This window comes from Scomber scombrus, chromosome 19 (genome assembly GCF_963691925.1).
Source record: "Scomber scombrus chromosome 19, fScoSco1.1, whole genome shotgun sequence".
In the NCBI taxonomy this organism is placed as follows: domain Eukaryota; kingdom Metazoa; phylum Chordata; class Actinopteri; order Scombriformes; family Scombridae; genus Scomber; species Scomber scombrus.
The window spans coordinates 24,578,475-24,594,937 of NC_084988.1; the positions used below are offsets into that span (position 1 = coordinate 24,578,475).

Here is a 16,463-nt window from a genome sequence, read left to right on the forward strand (position 1 = left end):
CTCAAAGTTAGATACATATTATGTGTTTTTGCATTTGTATATCAGAGAATAAAACTCACCCCTGTGTGTAAGAACAGATTAAACTTGTGCATATTCCACATTTACATGTAGGTTAATGAAAAGCACAACACTGTCCTGTGATGGTCTACATACATATTTACTGACTTCCTGCACAATGCATTCTAGGACAAGCACCAGTGTTAACCCATGACCCAAACATCATAGCAAACACCAGGACGTCAATACACAATCAATAACTTATCAGGAGCTCCACTTTGGGAATCGTACATCATGATATCACAGACACTTAAAGTCACCTTGCTATTTGCACACACTCAGTCTGAGTGACACTCTGTCTGGCCCTACTCGGCCCGGCACAGATGGCCCAGGCCTAATTACCTCGGCTCATTACGGATGAAGTCAGATCTAATGAGGATTTAGCACCTTGTTAGCACCAGCAGGACGATACTGTAAGTTACGTCGGCGAATCATCTAGTTCAAAACACAGCTGGAGGTAGGCGTCAGCTGAGGTGCCCGTCAGCTGCGTGTGACACATTCCAGTAGGAGCATTTTTTGTATACAGAGATAAAGAGTTTAGATGGGAACGTGGCTGCATTTCACAGCTTGGCGTGGTTCACATGCTACTGGTAAACATACTTGTTTAGCAGGTTTGATTATCTGGAGCCAAAACCTGCTGACTGGCTCAAGAAAAGCTGAAAGAAGTGAAAGTCTAAGAAATGTAATCATCTCACATTATTCACAGATTCCCATTGACTTGTAGAGAAAAGAACAATATCGACCAACATTCAAACATGACACTTTGTATGGTTGAACGACTCTGATATGCACTTAGCATACTGTATCTTCCCTAGTTAACCTTTAAGAGCTGATACTACATGTGCTTTTGTGTGGTGTCATAAGAGCAGTTAAATGCAGTTAGTTGCACTGGTAAAGCACAACACTGAATAGTGTTTTAATATTTTTTGCTGACAGTTCATCTCATTCAGTGAGGGACATGTGCGGAGTCAGATTACTAACTGCGTGGTCGGTGGCTCTGAGCCAACAGTCTCGCCTGATGTAATTCAAGATATTTTATTTGACCAATAATGACTTTAATACTCCAGATTTTTTTGTTCTGGATGTTCTGCTGTTTTTATCTGTTTGAGTGTATGTCTGTGCGTGTGTGGGCTTATAAATACTTTTGTTATCGTACTGGGTTATGCTTGAAAAGAAGTATGACATGTCATCTAAACCACAGTGGAAGAGAAAAGTGTTTACGGCTGTTCAAAACAGCCCCATTTGAAAAGGAAAAGGAAAAAAATACAGCTTGGGAGAGAACTTCAAACCTTACATACTTTCTTACTTTTATTGCAGGTTCCAGGTACTCTTGGGGATTGGTGGCAATGTGAATATTGATTGGTCAAGGAGATGTAACTTTGCATCGTTTGCCACAACTTATACTGTTATGTTTGCTCTTTGTATGTTGTCTGTAAAGAGGTTACTTTGGGTTACCAATGCAACAGCTCATTTGCAGAGGAAACATGGTATTAATGACCCAGGATGGGGAAAATGCCTGTTCACATTTCCAAGGTTCCATTTGTAAATTTCTTACTTTCTTAATGATTGCAGCTTTCGTATGTGGTGTTGGGTAGTATGTTACTAGTATAGACCTTGCAGTAGATGAAGTTCAGGTGACAAAGTGTAGCAATTTTCAAAATCATGTAACCTTTCCAGTAAAGAGCTATGATTTTCATAGTGTATCACAACCAATTTTACTTGCTCTTCTCTTGAGGGGAAATCAGAACCTCAGAAAGGAATGCGCTACATCCCACAGTTTGGTGGGACACACCTGCCACTTGAGAGCTAGTCAGAAGGTAGGGGTGCTTGGAGCTGGTTGGTTGTATTGGAAGCATCCCATGTTATAAGATATGGTACAGTTCTGGGCAGAACTTTAAACCAAAGTCTCACAAGTTCCTAAACGTTTTAAGTATGGGACCCTGCATATTATGTGTTATTAAGTTCCTACAATGGAAACATGGTCGTTGATGATTAGTCTTTCATGGATAAGTTGCTTATGTCAAATTCTGTTGATAATATTTCAATTTTTATACTAAGTGTATGAATTATTTCTTTTCCCAGTCCAGCACAGACCTGTCTAGAACATGTATAAGCTATGTCCTGTACATGCAGAACATGCATACAGATAGTGACATTTTGAGATTTAGATATACATGTAGATATTAGCTTGATAAAAATTATGTTAAACTTCATGTTTCTCCTCCAGTAATAATGGTATAGGCCAGTTTGGTGCCACCATTGTCACCCGTGACCACATGGTCCAGAATGCTTTTAAATTTCATTTTTTTAATGGTGTTTGATGATAAGGGGGCCATACTCCTCCATGGTTTGAGAATATTCCTCTGAATCCAGTGGAGGAACTAGAAAGTGCATGGCTGTGGACTGAACATTATTAAGAAGTTTGGAGGTCTGGAGACATGTTTTCTGGACAGTGATGATGTTGGAGTGTTGCCTGTCAGAGTGATAAGCTGTTTATTGGTTTGCCGTGCTTTCTGGCTTATTCAATCAAACTGCTACTTATCCTGCTGACTGTCCCCTCAGCCTTGTTATGTGGAAGCTGCAGGGCTCACTTTCAGACCTCTTCTTATTTACACCCCGATGTGCCTCCCAGCTGTGTACAGGAGCTCACGCTTGCTCCCACCACTGTGACTGTAAATTATCTGGATTCATTTTCAGCTCCTGTGTAGTCTGTTAACAACATGTCTGCACACGTGGACGAGTGTCCTTCATGTGTTTCCAGTATTCTTTAGTGGCAACAACATGTCAGTCTAGCTATCCGTTGGACTGAAACATCTGCATGAGGATGATGAGCTGGAAATCCATTGATTTAAAGGAGCTCTCATTTGTTTGAAATGTTAGAATCATGACAGATAAAGGACATCTTGGTTTAGGATTTCCTGCTGAAAAGGCCAAAACTGACCTGCACCTTGTTGAGGGCAGATTGTCTTTGGCAGTGCAGAATGTTGGAGTGATTTATTTTCCACTGCAGCAACTTCTCACACCAGGATGCAAGAGAGAGTTCATGTTCAAGGGCCTCTCTGCTGTGAGGGGGGAAGAAAGTCCTCTTTGAAGAGACATGCTTAACTCAGAACACACAAATACGTACATATTTCAACAAAGTGAACCTCTTTTGAAAATTAAAAATGCATTGCTGTTTATTAAGTTTCAGCCAAATAAATAGTTTCAAAAACTAAAAAAAAATTATAGAACATTTTGGTAAATACACTGAAGATTGATACCACTCTCTGATGATGCATTCCATTTATATAAAGAAGTCAAACCCAGTTGGAAATTTCAACCAGAATGTGCCCAGAAGTCAGATTTCCAACTCGGAAGGTCGGAAGAATCTCACCAGCCCCAACCGCAAAATCCAAGATGCCGGCTCCGCACATCAACAGTGTGGAAGTTGTAGTAATATCCTGTTTGAAAGCACTTTTGTCTTATTTGTGTCTCATTAAATCAGTCGTACACATACACAGCACTGTCCAACTTCTATCTATGGACATGTTGCCACAGTGTTTGTATGCACAAAATACAGCGAAATGCGTATTCATCAACTGGTATTGCTAACAACGGCTAACCTGGCGAGAACTGTTTTTCTGACTTCTAAACTGGAATGATTCAAACTCGGGCATGACGTCAGTCCCAGCCCCAACTTCCAACTTCCAAGGTAAATGAAACGCAGCATAAGCACAGAGCCAAAAGCTGGAGGCAATTAGCTTAGCTTAGCATAAGTTTATCCATACTTGTGTTGGTTGCTAGCAGTCTGTGAGCACAAGTCACTCCAAGTGGATGTGTACATTCAGTGCAACCAGCTGTTGTTTGCAAAGAAATAGTTACAGCAAGTAATTCCCCTCAAAAGCACAAATGATAATTTTTACATTTTTGTTTGTGCATTAAAAGCAAAATACACCATGATAATTAGTGAGTTTTAGAGCTGTGTCCCCTGTTTTAAGTCTCCAGTCAAATATCTCCTCACTTAAATGCAGATTTTCAGTTTAAAACTGCATAAAAGTTCTTGTATGGCTTCTTCGTCTTAAAAACTGATTTGAAATCTTTGGTTTATTTGGTTAAAAAGCCAAAAAAAGCAGTGTTTATATTTGTCAATGTGACTGTCAATGTGACATATTAAAGAACTTTTGGTATTGGAACCAAAACTTGCAGCTATCATAAACTTGTCAAAAAAAATACCAAGCTGTAATATTTTTATTTGTCCAGTGTGGTCAATTATTACACACTAGTCACAAAAATCTGGTGTGAGAGGGAACATTGGTCCTCAGGGCTCCTTTGATGTTATAATCTGATTCTGGTTTCCATCTCCCAAGTTGAATTTATTATGTGCTCCAAACATTCAAACATAATCCTCAGAACTGCAACCAGTGCTCTGAGTACTGGATGGACAGGAATGCTGGAATGTCCTACTGTGACCTCAACACAGGTCACCTCCAGGTCTCGCTGTAGAAATAAACATACCAAATGTACCATATGTCAAATTAACATGATATTATGTAACAGCAGTAAACATTTTTGTTTATTGCCTGTGGTGTTTTACTGAAAATATTAAATTGGCTATAGCAAATAATTCCTACAGTGCAGCAGAAACTGAGAGGCAGTAAAATCAGTCATTGACCAACACACATCCGCAATAACAGCATGGTAGCTTTGAGAAGATTTAGAGCCCACTGACCGGCTCTTCCCACTGAGATGAATGTGGGACAGTAATGATTGTAGCCTTTCAGAAACCCTCACATATTTAGGAACAACTGTGCAACAGTAATGAGGCTTAAACAACTGTCAAAAGATTAAATATTTAGGAAAAGCAGCAACTATTCAGCACGGATTAGAGGACTGTGGCCACAGTTTTGTCATTGGAAGATGTTAATTACAAAAATGTGCTCTTAATCCTCTCATAGAGTCACTTCTACATATTGAACTCATCTTAACTGCATGTGGGGACACGCAGCCTCCTGCAACTGATGTCAATCATGGCGAGTCACACTCTGAACTGAACTCTGTGCTCTGGTAACATCTGGTCGAATTGTAGTGGATCATTAAAACAGACCAGCAAATGATGCACTGAGCCTGACAGACACTCGGTGGATCCTGTATTTCCACATGGACAGAGACTTTATCACTAGTGATCACAATAATCACCATGCCTTCACAGCACATAATGAGTGAGTTTAAGAAAAGACCTAAAGACCTCTCCTCAAACAAACTACACCACCAATGATGCTCTAAAAACACTATCATCAGCACAATAGGTGTAATAATTCCTCTATATATTGTTTACACCCCAAAGAAAAGAAGCAGCTGTCTTCTACCATCCGATAAGAAATACCAGAGAACTTCTACTGTCTTGGTAAATGGATCTGTGCATGTATCAGTACCAGTTAAAGCTGGTGTACAACATTCAGCTGTTGGGATTGTTGACAAGGTCTCTTGAAGTAACAAAAGCCTGACCCCAGATAAACTGACAGAGGCCAGACTGGGAATATTTATAGTTCTTGACAAATGTAAATCTTAATGCACTAAAGCTATCTGGTGACTAGCAAACCCTCCTCTGAGCTTTCCTGTTGAGCGGCCTCAAGCATGTCTAAATATCTTCAGTTCCTCGTGTGTCTACACCTTTGCTGTGATGTGGAATTCAAGCCAGGAGGTGCAGAATTTGAATTTTCTGGCAGTTTCTGTTACGCATAGCTATCATTCCACCAGGGCTGTTGTTGGGGTTGGTATGTGGTCGCTTCTGATCCTGGAACATCTGAGTTTTTGAATTGTGTCATGACTTCTGCTACAAGCTGAGTATTGTACAACTGTAGACTGTGCTTTAAGATTCAGTTACTACAAAATGTGATTTACTCTGTTGAAGTGTGGCAGTTTACTTCAACCCTACTTCACCGTTCATCAGGCTTCATCAAGCAATTTCAGGAAATAGTTAAGTTCAAAGGAAATATTAATGCTGTAATTTGTGGGTAAAAGCACAACAGACAGTGTAGCTACTACAACATGTGAACCAAATCTAAGAAATGTAGATGTGACCCAATTACAGTATTTTTAGTCAGGCTAGGATGGTTCTAGGGATAGTAATGTTTGACTGTTGGGTGATGCCTGCCTTTGTTCCAGACCGGAATATCTCAACAACTGTCCGATGGATTGTCATGGAATTCTGGACATTGGATATTCATGGTCCTCAAAGGATAAGTCCCACTAAAATGTTGATCCCCTGACCTGTGAGGATCACATTTTTGTTTTAGAATAAAATGTCTCAACAAGTATTGGATGGGTTACCATGAAGTTTAGCACATATATTCATGTCATTTTTTTGATTAATTGTAATCATTTTGATCATCTGACTTTTCATCTAGTACCATCATAGGGTAAAAATGTTAACTTGTCCAATACTTTGGTTTATGACCAAATATCTGCAAAAATAACGTCCTTCCTGTCAGCACTTACTTATAGTACTAACATGCTAAACTAACATGGTGAACAAAGTCAACTTTATACTTGCTACACATCACAGTGTTCGCAGTGTCATTGTGAGTAGCATGCTGACTTAAGGTTTTAGCTCAAAGCACCACTGTACCCAAATACAGCTTCATAGACTTGTTTTATGGCTCAAAACTCTTAGTTTATTGAATGTAAATATGCCTTAACCCTCATGTCATCGAGGTTTGCCTAAATTAAATGAAGTCTGAAGTTATAAAAGTTCACTGATATTGCACTAGATCAGTAAATATCTGATCAAAGAATAAGTAAAAGTTAATAAGCATCATTGTAAGGCAATGCTAACTTTTGGCATGTTTTAATACAGTACACCCAGCCCTAAAACCATTTTAGTGCTCCAAACTGCTAGCCTATCAGAAGCGGGGTTACAACCTTCATAATGTAACACTGGTTTAAACTGCTGTTATCTGCTAATGTGGACCTAAAGCCCACACAAACTCTTTCATTAGATAAAATGAGTGCATCCTGCCTGAGGTCACTTTGTCCACTTAGTGCCATAAATCATTTTAACCCTAAAGTGATCAGTCCTAATGAGAACGTCAACATTCTGGGATGAAGCCATATAACTGAAAGCCTTTCAAATCTTTTGCACCGTCCGACCTGGAAAGTGCAGAGATTACTCCAACAGCTGCGGCTCTCTTTGATGTGTGTGTGTGTGTGTGTGTGTGTGTGTGTGTGTGTGTGTGTGTGTGTGTGTGTGTGTGTGTGTGTAAATATACAAAGTGTTTATGTGTGATTTTTGGGAGACACCTAGCATGCAGCGATGAGTGTAGCCACCATAGAGATAAGGCTCAGATTGTGTTTTGCTGACCCCTGTGATAAAAGCCAGAGTGTTCAGATAGTCCAGGACCAGAGCTTTCTCTCACACTGTCATCGGGGTCACATTCAGGTCTTGTTACAACTAGGAGATAACATTTCAGTCATGCTTCCCACGCATACAGAGGCTTTATGTTAAAATGTCATTATACTTAGTATGCCATACTCTTTGCAAAGCCATTTTTTACCCATATTTAGCATTTATAAGCAGTTCATAATTTAAAAAAAAAAACCTACATTCTGGTGGACCCATTGGTTTTTTACCATGTTTTTAACTCATCTGGATTTTGTCTTGAATTCTAATATGCATCTAAAAGTATCCAAAGACACCAAATATGTATTTTCAGGAAATGTTTATAAAATATTGCACAAGCCATCCAGAGTATTTCCAATAGATGTAATGGTACAGCACTAAATTACATGGTTTGAATATTTTACTTGGCAAAAGCATCATATAATGAAGGGTTTGAACAAGCAGATACAGCATATCTATGTGATACTGTCATGCAGTGTAATAAGTGTGTTCCTCTAACTTTTAAACAACCATAATGGAAGCGTAAGGGGAAAATAAAGCGGTTATGAGGTTAAATGTTACATAATAAATAATGAGGGTATTACATAGTTTTTAGGAAAGTGCTTATTTGCTTTCTCGCTGAGAGTTAGAGGGGATTGGTACCACTCTCATATCTGTACCGTAAATATGAAGCTGGAGACGAGAGATGTTTAGCTCAGCTTAACTTAAAGACAGGAAACAAGAGAGAACAGCGAGCCTGGCTCTGTTCAAAGTCTGCAAATTCAAGACCGGGATGCACTGTAGGAAGATGCCCCACACCTTTATAATGGTAATTATACCATGTCGCTGTTTATTTAGTCATGCATTTTTAGTTAGTAACATGAAACAGCGACACAGGTCAACACTTCCATGTGGTACGCTGGAACAACCTGGAAGCAGATGTATTATATCGGTCCATGTCAGCCTCAGTGTCTCCATTCCCTTCACCAGACTTTGCATCCTGACAAATGATGTTGGTTAATAAGTCCTGTAGTGGATTGCAGTCGGTGTTCCGGTTCATCCTAAAAGTGGTGGATGGAATGAAGTTCAGGGCTCTCTGTGTGGGAAAACCACTTATTTATGGAGCTGCCTTTTGTGCAGTGGATCAATGTCATGTTTAAACAGCAAAGAGCCTTCACCAAAATTAAAAGTCTGAAAAGTCGAAATAGTGGTCTCCAACCATTTTTGGTTTGTGACCCTGTAATACAAAGCAATGTGTAATTGGCTGGGGCCTCTTCAGAGCATTTGCATATGTCAGTATTTACTTTTTAGAGGCTTTACGAGATCAAATCCAGTAAGTGACAAGAAGAGGACACATGTTGGGGCAGAGTTTTGTGCAGCCGTTTTTTGCTGCTTTGCTATCCTGTTGATCTTCTCACAACCTGTCAGATTTATCTTGCATTTTAGACCAGTGGATCCCATGTGAGGGACCCTTCATATGGGATCCACTGGTCTGAAATGCTGTAGCGTTAAGATTTCCCTTTATCAGGAGGAAAAACTATTTTGAACCAAAAGGCACACAAAGGTATGTGGATATGGGTGTCCACTTACATTTAACCATTGTATTTTGTCTCATGTTTTTACTCTTTTTTAGCTCTCCAAAAGTTTCATTTTGTGACCTTTTGACCTGAACTTACCTACCTAAACTTTACTGTACATGCCTTTACCTGCTCCTGCAGCTCATAAAAGCAAATGTTATCTATCCTCCAACTCAGCTTTGCCAGTGTTAACCCCCTAAGGATCCTGTAATTGAAGCTATCCATAACTAGCTCATTGGCAGCTTCTCAGTGGCCCTCTGGGGACCTATTACTTATTCTGTTGTACCGTGTAGGAAAGAGGAAAGCCATGCACCAGGACTGGAAAATGTGGCGCAAATTGTTTTTACAGGGACAAAAAAAACATCCTGGTGACTCAGGTTGGATACAACCAACTTAGCTTTTGTCCTGTGCGTCATGACTTTTTAAGTAGACATTAAAGGTGTTCCAAATTGTTTTAGTTCTTATTTATTGTGACAAAAACAGGTTTTGTCTTTAGCCATTTAAAGCCCTGTTCTCTACATATCTAATATGCTAATCTGGTTTATTTATATGAACATTGTTGGTAATTAGTTTCCATCCAGGAAGCTCTGTGTGTTTGTTGTTGAAGGTTTTCTGGTCAGGCTGAGTGAAAGGTTGAATGGCCCTTTACTTCTCCTCCCCTGTTTAGAAAAGACAGGAGTGCCTCTTGGCCGTATCTGTGCTAGGCATCTCTATGAGTGTGTGTGTGTGTGTGTGTGTGTGTGTGTGTGTGTGTGTGTGTGTGTGTGTGTATGTGTGTGACGGATTTACAGCGTGCGATGGAGAGAGAGGCTGTGTTGTTATGATAATGAGGCAGCATGGGAAGGTCTTTGTCTGTGTGTGTGGAGCTATGAAAAGGTTTGAACACACCATGGGAGAATCAGCCCCATTTCTATACAGCATCCACTCTCTGCTGATGGAAAAGCAAAGCAGAGGGGTGTGTAGCAGTGGCCATTTATGTATGCATATGGCTCCCTGCGTGTGTGTTTATGGGGAATTTTCACCAATAAACGCAAAATCCAAGGTGGATAATGTTGATTGTATTGTAATACCCACAATGGATTCTTGTATTTTCAGAAATGTTGGATTTCCCTTCATCAACTGCTGTCTGTCTGGCTCTCTCTCTCCCTCTCATACACACACACACACACACTCAAAAAGAGGTTGGATGGACATGTGTTCAGTCAAAGGGGGGACTGTGCTTGTTTTTTCTAATTGACAAAATATCCATCCATAACAAGGCTTACTCGTGCAAAATCATGCAATTGACAAACTTTTCGGCTTGTAAAAATGCAGTCATGCGGATTAAAGCAGCTCAGTCACTGTGACTTTAAATTCCTAAATAACAGGAAAGTAATGGACAACATATTGTCAAAGATAGGCTCTGAGTTTTAACACTCCAGAGTGGTCACTGTAATCCTTCTTCTGCTTCATTTAGGCTGTGAGGCAATCCTTTGGTTTGATCCACTGAACATGGCAGCTGTCTTCATTTTCTATGGAATACGAGTGTGTCACCTCTTAAAGCCCTGTGGGATAACCAGGGTCACCAGACTGCGATGCAAAAAAAAGAAAAAGAAAAAAAGGAGGGGTCAAAAGTTGAAATTTTATGCAAATGAGAGCATCTGCTAAAAGCTAAATAGTTAGCTAAAGAAACTGACATAGAAAAAGTGATGCAATGGTGAACTAGGAAGTTAAGTCTTCACCTACTGTGGATAATGACTAGTTTTGGGCTTTCCCTTTTTTATGTCATTCAATAGTCACTTTATTACAGATACAAATAAAAACAAAAAGTGTTGCTTCTCAAAAAGTTGTGCAAATTGTTAGAAAAGGTTGTAGCTTTCTTGTCCACACAGTGGTTGTCCACAGTCCACAGTTCTCGTTCAAGGTGTAAATACAGTACCAGTAAAAAGTTTGGACACACTTTCTCATTCAAGAGAAAAGTAAGGTGTGTACATTCATAAGATCAGCTGAAGCTAGCATGTGGATGTAGCAGTATGAGTTAGCCAAATTCAATATTTTATGGGAAAAAGACTGTAACTTTGGAAAATAGCCATTCCATTTAACTGGTATAGACTAAAATCAATACCTAAATCCTGGAAGATGATTTTTCTTGTGCAACAAACCAATATCACTTCAAGATGAAGTCAAGAAAAAATATCGGACTTCTAGAGGTCCGTATGAGTTAGCACAATCAAAGCGTTTCTTTCAAAGTTACAGTATTTTTTGTTACAAAATTCCCTCTACTTATTTGATCAGTTTTGATTGAAGATTTTTTTTTAAAAGAGCATGAACTCATACTGCTGAAGCCTCATTGTAGCTTATAGCTTACTGATTAGCTTATTAGCTACTAGCTTAGCTGAACTTTAGAATGCATTTTTGCAGAAGGAGACCTGTGGATTATATCCTGCATCTTTTACAGTGGAGGCAGACTTCAAAAGGCCTGTAAGGAGAGGATGAATTATTACATCAACTATTAACTCTTTCAAAGTAAATATGACATTTGAGTGCTGTATTAAGGAAGACAAAGACAGAGTTGATCATTCACATATTTATGGTATGGCACATCATGAGAGTTATATAATTGTGTATCTTCTGGCTTTAATGTCAATGTCACTGACAATGTTGCCAAAGTTTTGAGTTTTTTAGTTTTATAATTGATGCCCCTTAGGTTTAGATGAAATCTCACCTGTTGGAATATGGCTGCAGTAATGTATTCTTAGTGTTTGGTAGAACCCATGCCAATTAAAATGGAGCATCACTTCTATTAGGAGAATGCATTTATTTTTGCTGTAAAAATCAGTCCTGGCCTAGTATCAAAGAGATTTTTTAAGAAAAGCCGCTTGGTCAGGAATTCCCACATTCCAGCAAACATAATGGACCTGAAAGCACTGTGGGAAAAAAGGCGCGTTGAGGAAACAATAATAGTGCATTGTTTTGTCCGACATCACTGGAAGAACTCCAATCACCTGCTGGGATGGTTCTAGTGAGGAGATAGTTAAATTAGCTAAATGGAGAATTTGCAGAGCAACTTTAAATATGGGGGGGAAATTATCTTAATCAATTTATGCGTTTTTTTATATAGTCTATGGTTTGCACATGTGTAAGTCATCCAAAGGGTGTGTATGTGTGTGCAAGGAACAGTGCTGAGGCTGAGTTTTCTTCCTGCTGCCAGCTGTGCTGTATGTCCTGCTTGCTCAGTTTCCTGTGCTTTGTCTTAGTTTCTCACAGCACAGCATACAGTAACGAAGAGCATGTGAAAAGTTTCAATTGGACAGACTGCATTCAAACTAAAACTGAGCCTGTTTCGTGTCTCAGGGTTTAGTTTAGTTTTTTCATCACATGAAATCAATTAGCACTGGGGATATTTATTTTACTGAGAGATTTGCCCTTGTAAATGCTGACACTGTCTCATACAGGGAGTAGGCAAAATAATCTAAAACACTCAGAGAATCTAATGTAATCCTGTTCCACAGTCCAGCTATAAATTCTCCTTTCATGAAGTTTTGAATGATTACTAGTGGATGTGATGAGTTAACAGTTTTTGTTTTACATGTTAATGTAAAACATGTAAAGCTCAGATATTTTTCACCTGAGCTCTGACCTCGTCACTCCCCAGCGGGAGGCACCAAGTTCAGCACAGTTGGGAGTGGGGAGTGAAAATTATATGTCATATTTCCCAGGTTGACTTAGACTCAAGCAACTGCATGAAATGGCTTACCTGATTTATCTGAGGATTATTTTCCAGATGTCTAGAAATTGTCAGAATAGAATAGTGAAAAAGTACTATCACTATTTCATAATGCTCAAGGTGATGCATCCAAGTAACTTGTTTGTCCTTCCAATCAAAACCCAAACCCATTAAATTGATTATCAGAACTGTTGCTGAATAATTTTCTGTTGTTTGACTAATCAATGAAGTATTTACATATTGTGTAATAATTATGATCCTCAAATTGATATGTTACAAATGATTTGGTGATTGATTGGCCAATATCGGCTGACTGTAATATCAGTGCTCAAGTTTCGATATTTGACTAATTTAAGAGTGTGTGAACCCTGATCAAATGGAGCAAAGAAACAATAAAAGTAGAGTTTGTCATCTTAATCTCACACTAATCTTAATAAGAAGAAGCAGAGTCATCAGCAAAAGGTTTAACATTGTCTGGGCCAGACTGATACATGCTCACACACACACACAGAAAAGAAAAAACCTGATAGTTTTGTTATATGTCTTGTTCACAGGATGTGTCATTTTGAGGCTTTAAATGTCAATGTTATATAATCAGCACCATACATCAGTTTGTTACCATAAACCCATAGTACATTTCCTGTTGGCAGCATCAAATCCCTGCAGACTAGTTCACACTTGTTGCACATATATAAGAATCTCTTCGTTTAATCTGAAGCAATCTCTTAATCCTGCCAGCTCAGTCTAATGTCATGTTGTGTCTCATTTTAGAGTTTCAGTCTGCATTATTAAAGTACAATTCTCACTTCAAAATACTATAAAAAAAAGATGCAGATGTAGCAGTACACCTGTCTTTAAAATACCATATATTCTGTGTGTTCAGGCAGCTAATTTTGAAGCTCACGTCATGTGATTGTGGGTTTTTTCCTGTTGGTCTCATCCCAGACGGAGCAAGGGTGTGTGTGTGTGTGTGTGTGTGTGTGTGTGTGTGTGTGTGTGTGTGTGTGTGTGTGTGTGTGTGCGTGTGTGTGTGTGCTCTCCATGCCCTGGCCATCTGTCCGACAGTATTGTCTGCCTGACAATGGGGTGCCTGGTCTTCAAAGACTCACTGTGCAGAATGGGAGCATCGCATCACCCCACAAAAAACTCTCCGTCTCTCTCTCTCTCTCTCTCTCTCTCTCTCTCTCTCTCTCTCTCTCTCTCTCTCTCTCTCTCTCTCTCTCTCTCTCTCTCTCTCTCTCTCTCTTCTCTCTCTCTCATCACGTCATGTGATTATGTTTGTGTGGTGGTCTAGCCTATTGCTTCTCAGCCTGGTAACAATGTGAATGAAGGCTCAGACACAATCCACCCTTTTGATTTTATGGTGGCTATATCTCATGGAGGTTTGTAGAGATTCTGTCAGTGCAAGCCTGGATACATAAATATTTGCTTTATTCACTTGACAGCTGTAGTTGATTTTATAGGCATCATATTTAGGGTTGAATGCATCAGATGGAAATATTAGAGGAAATTAATATCAAGAAAAATATTTACTAGGGACAGTTTGCTGTTGGTGTAAACATTATGGACTTATGTGAGTTCATAATGCAGAAGATGTTTGTGGACTCTGGAAAAGGAGGAAACCTTTACTTAATGACAATTTACTACATGTTTATTGCACAATATGACAGCCTCAAATTGATATCGTACAGATTGTTACCAAGATTTTACAAGGCTTGTCTTGAACAGTGTGACATGCAATAAACTTGCATAATCATTGACACACTCTAAAGGGGCCTTTACTTTTCATCTGTACCTTTCTCAAAAACTTCAAACCCTGGTATTTTTCCATCACTAGTGATAATCCATCAGATAGCCAGTACAGCTCTCATAAGTTCAAAAAACATATGCTATTTATTAGCTATCATAATGTAAATGGGTATTGTATGAGGCTATCCCACCAAAGGTAAACACTCCTCCATGGTCAAAGTTCGAGAGGAAACACAGAAACCTCCCCTCTGGTCAAACTGATCTGCTGTGGTTCTAATACCTGCTTACCCCATGCTAGGATTTTATTGGACCACATATTTTACTACCCACCCCCCACCTCAACTTCTAACAATCACTAATATCCACATGTAAGACATAGGAAATGTCTTTTGTGGCCGAGTACGAATAAATGAATGAACAAACCTTATGCACATGTTTCCAAGAGAACGCATTCTAAGGAGGCAGTTTTTACTTATGGCAATTCAAACCAGCTCCAGAGCAGAAACATTAGTTGGTGCTCTACTACAACCAGATGCCAGGGTGACGTTTACTTGGCGACATGCCAAACTGAGTCATCAATCATTTGGGAGGAGGTTGCACTTCTTTCTTTGAAAGAAAAACTGTTGCTCAGATACAGTTTTGAATCCAGTTTTGAGTAAGAAATAGAAAAATGATCTTCCATCTTCTCAGATGTTCTGGGCCAAAATTGATTAATTTGAAGTATTATTAATGCTTTGAAATGTCTGGTCCATCAAGCTATTTCAAATAAAGACAACACTGCTTCAGATACATACAGTGAGAATATCATTCTGTTGCTGCATGCCTGTGGCTCTGTCATTAGTGTTTAGCAAACATGCAATACACTGTGCTCACGCTTTGCATAGACACACTGACTGCTATTGACATAGTTATTAGCTAACTTGGCTGTCTTTCCCTCAGCTTTTTATGAGGCTTATTACAATGGAATTGGGTCAAAGCACAAACAGCTGATGTCTGGTTAGGTTATTTAAATTTCAAGGTTTGTCCTCAAGTTCTACTGCAAAGTTAAAGTAAGTTTCATTTGTTCCATATCTGTCTTAATGCAACACTCATTGGTTTATGTGATCGTTCCTCCTGTCCTTGCTGGCAGTGAAGTGATCCCCTTGTAGAGTGACTAGACTGTGAAAAATGGGAGAATGGAGGAATGATTACACAGACCCATAACTCCTTTCATCGACACATGGCATGTGTGTACATAAAAGTAAGAAATTTGAACCTGTCCTTTAATGCCTGGCACATTTTTCACGATTCTAAATTGGTAACAGGATGAGAGGAAACGTGGTCACGTAGAGGTTAAAAAACTGGCCTGTCACCTCAGGTTTGCTGGCGTGAGTCCCAGGACCAGCTGGGAAAATATTAGGAAGGAAAGTGAGGTTCAGCTGCAGCCCCTCCTTTGATTCTCTCATCACTCAACAACTAGTTTCAAGGTGTCCTTGAGCAAAACACTGAATGCTCAATCGGAATGTTCAATGGGGCTGTTTAGAGATTAGCAGAAGAAGTTATAGTGGGAAGACTCAATGTGAATGTGAATTAGGTCAACTTTAAAATATAAATGATGTCCTAAAAAGTCACAAGTGATTCTGTTGCCTTCTTAAATTGTAGAGGACATGTAGAAAAAGAGAGAGTTGTATTCTGTGTGTGTGCTGACTGACTGTAATTCAAGGATGTCCCCTGTCCTTAGCTTTTATTTAGTCAGCATTGTCTTTTGTGTGTGTGTGTGTGTGTGTGTGTGTGTTTGTGTGTGTGTGTGTGTGTGTGTGTGTGTGTGTGTGTGTGTGTGTGTGTGTGTGTGTGTGTGTGTGTGTGTGTGTGTGTGTGTGTGTAATTTGCTCTGTGTGTTTGTGTCCATGCTGACCATGGTGTGTAATAGAGACTGACAGCATCATCATTACCTTCTGGTTAGTTGAAGTATGTGTATGTGTATAAGTTACTTGGTAGAATATATATGTTAAGGCTCGTTCTGACACACAGTACCAAT

At 39.3% G+C, this 16,463-nt stretch overlaps 1 protein-coding gene across 1 annotated transcript in view; it reads left to right on the forward strand.

The window, feature by feature from the left end:
* The window catches only part of LOC134000379 (coiled-coil domain-containing protein 85C-A-like), a 36,488-nt gene that overhangs the window by 4,077 nt on the left and 15,948 nt on the right, over positions 1-16,463 (forward strand). The window lies entirely within an intron of this gene.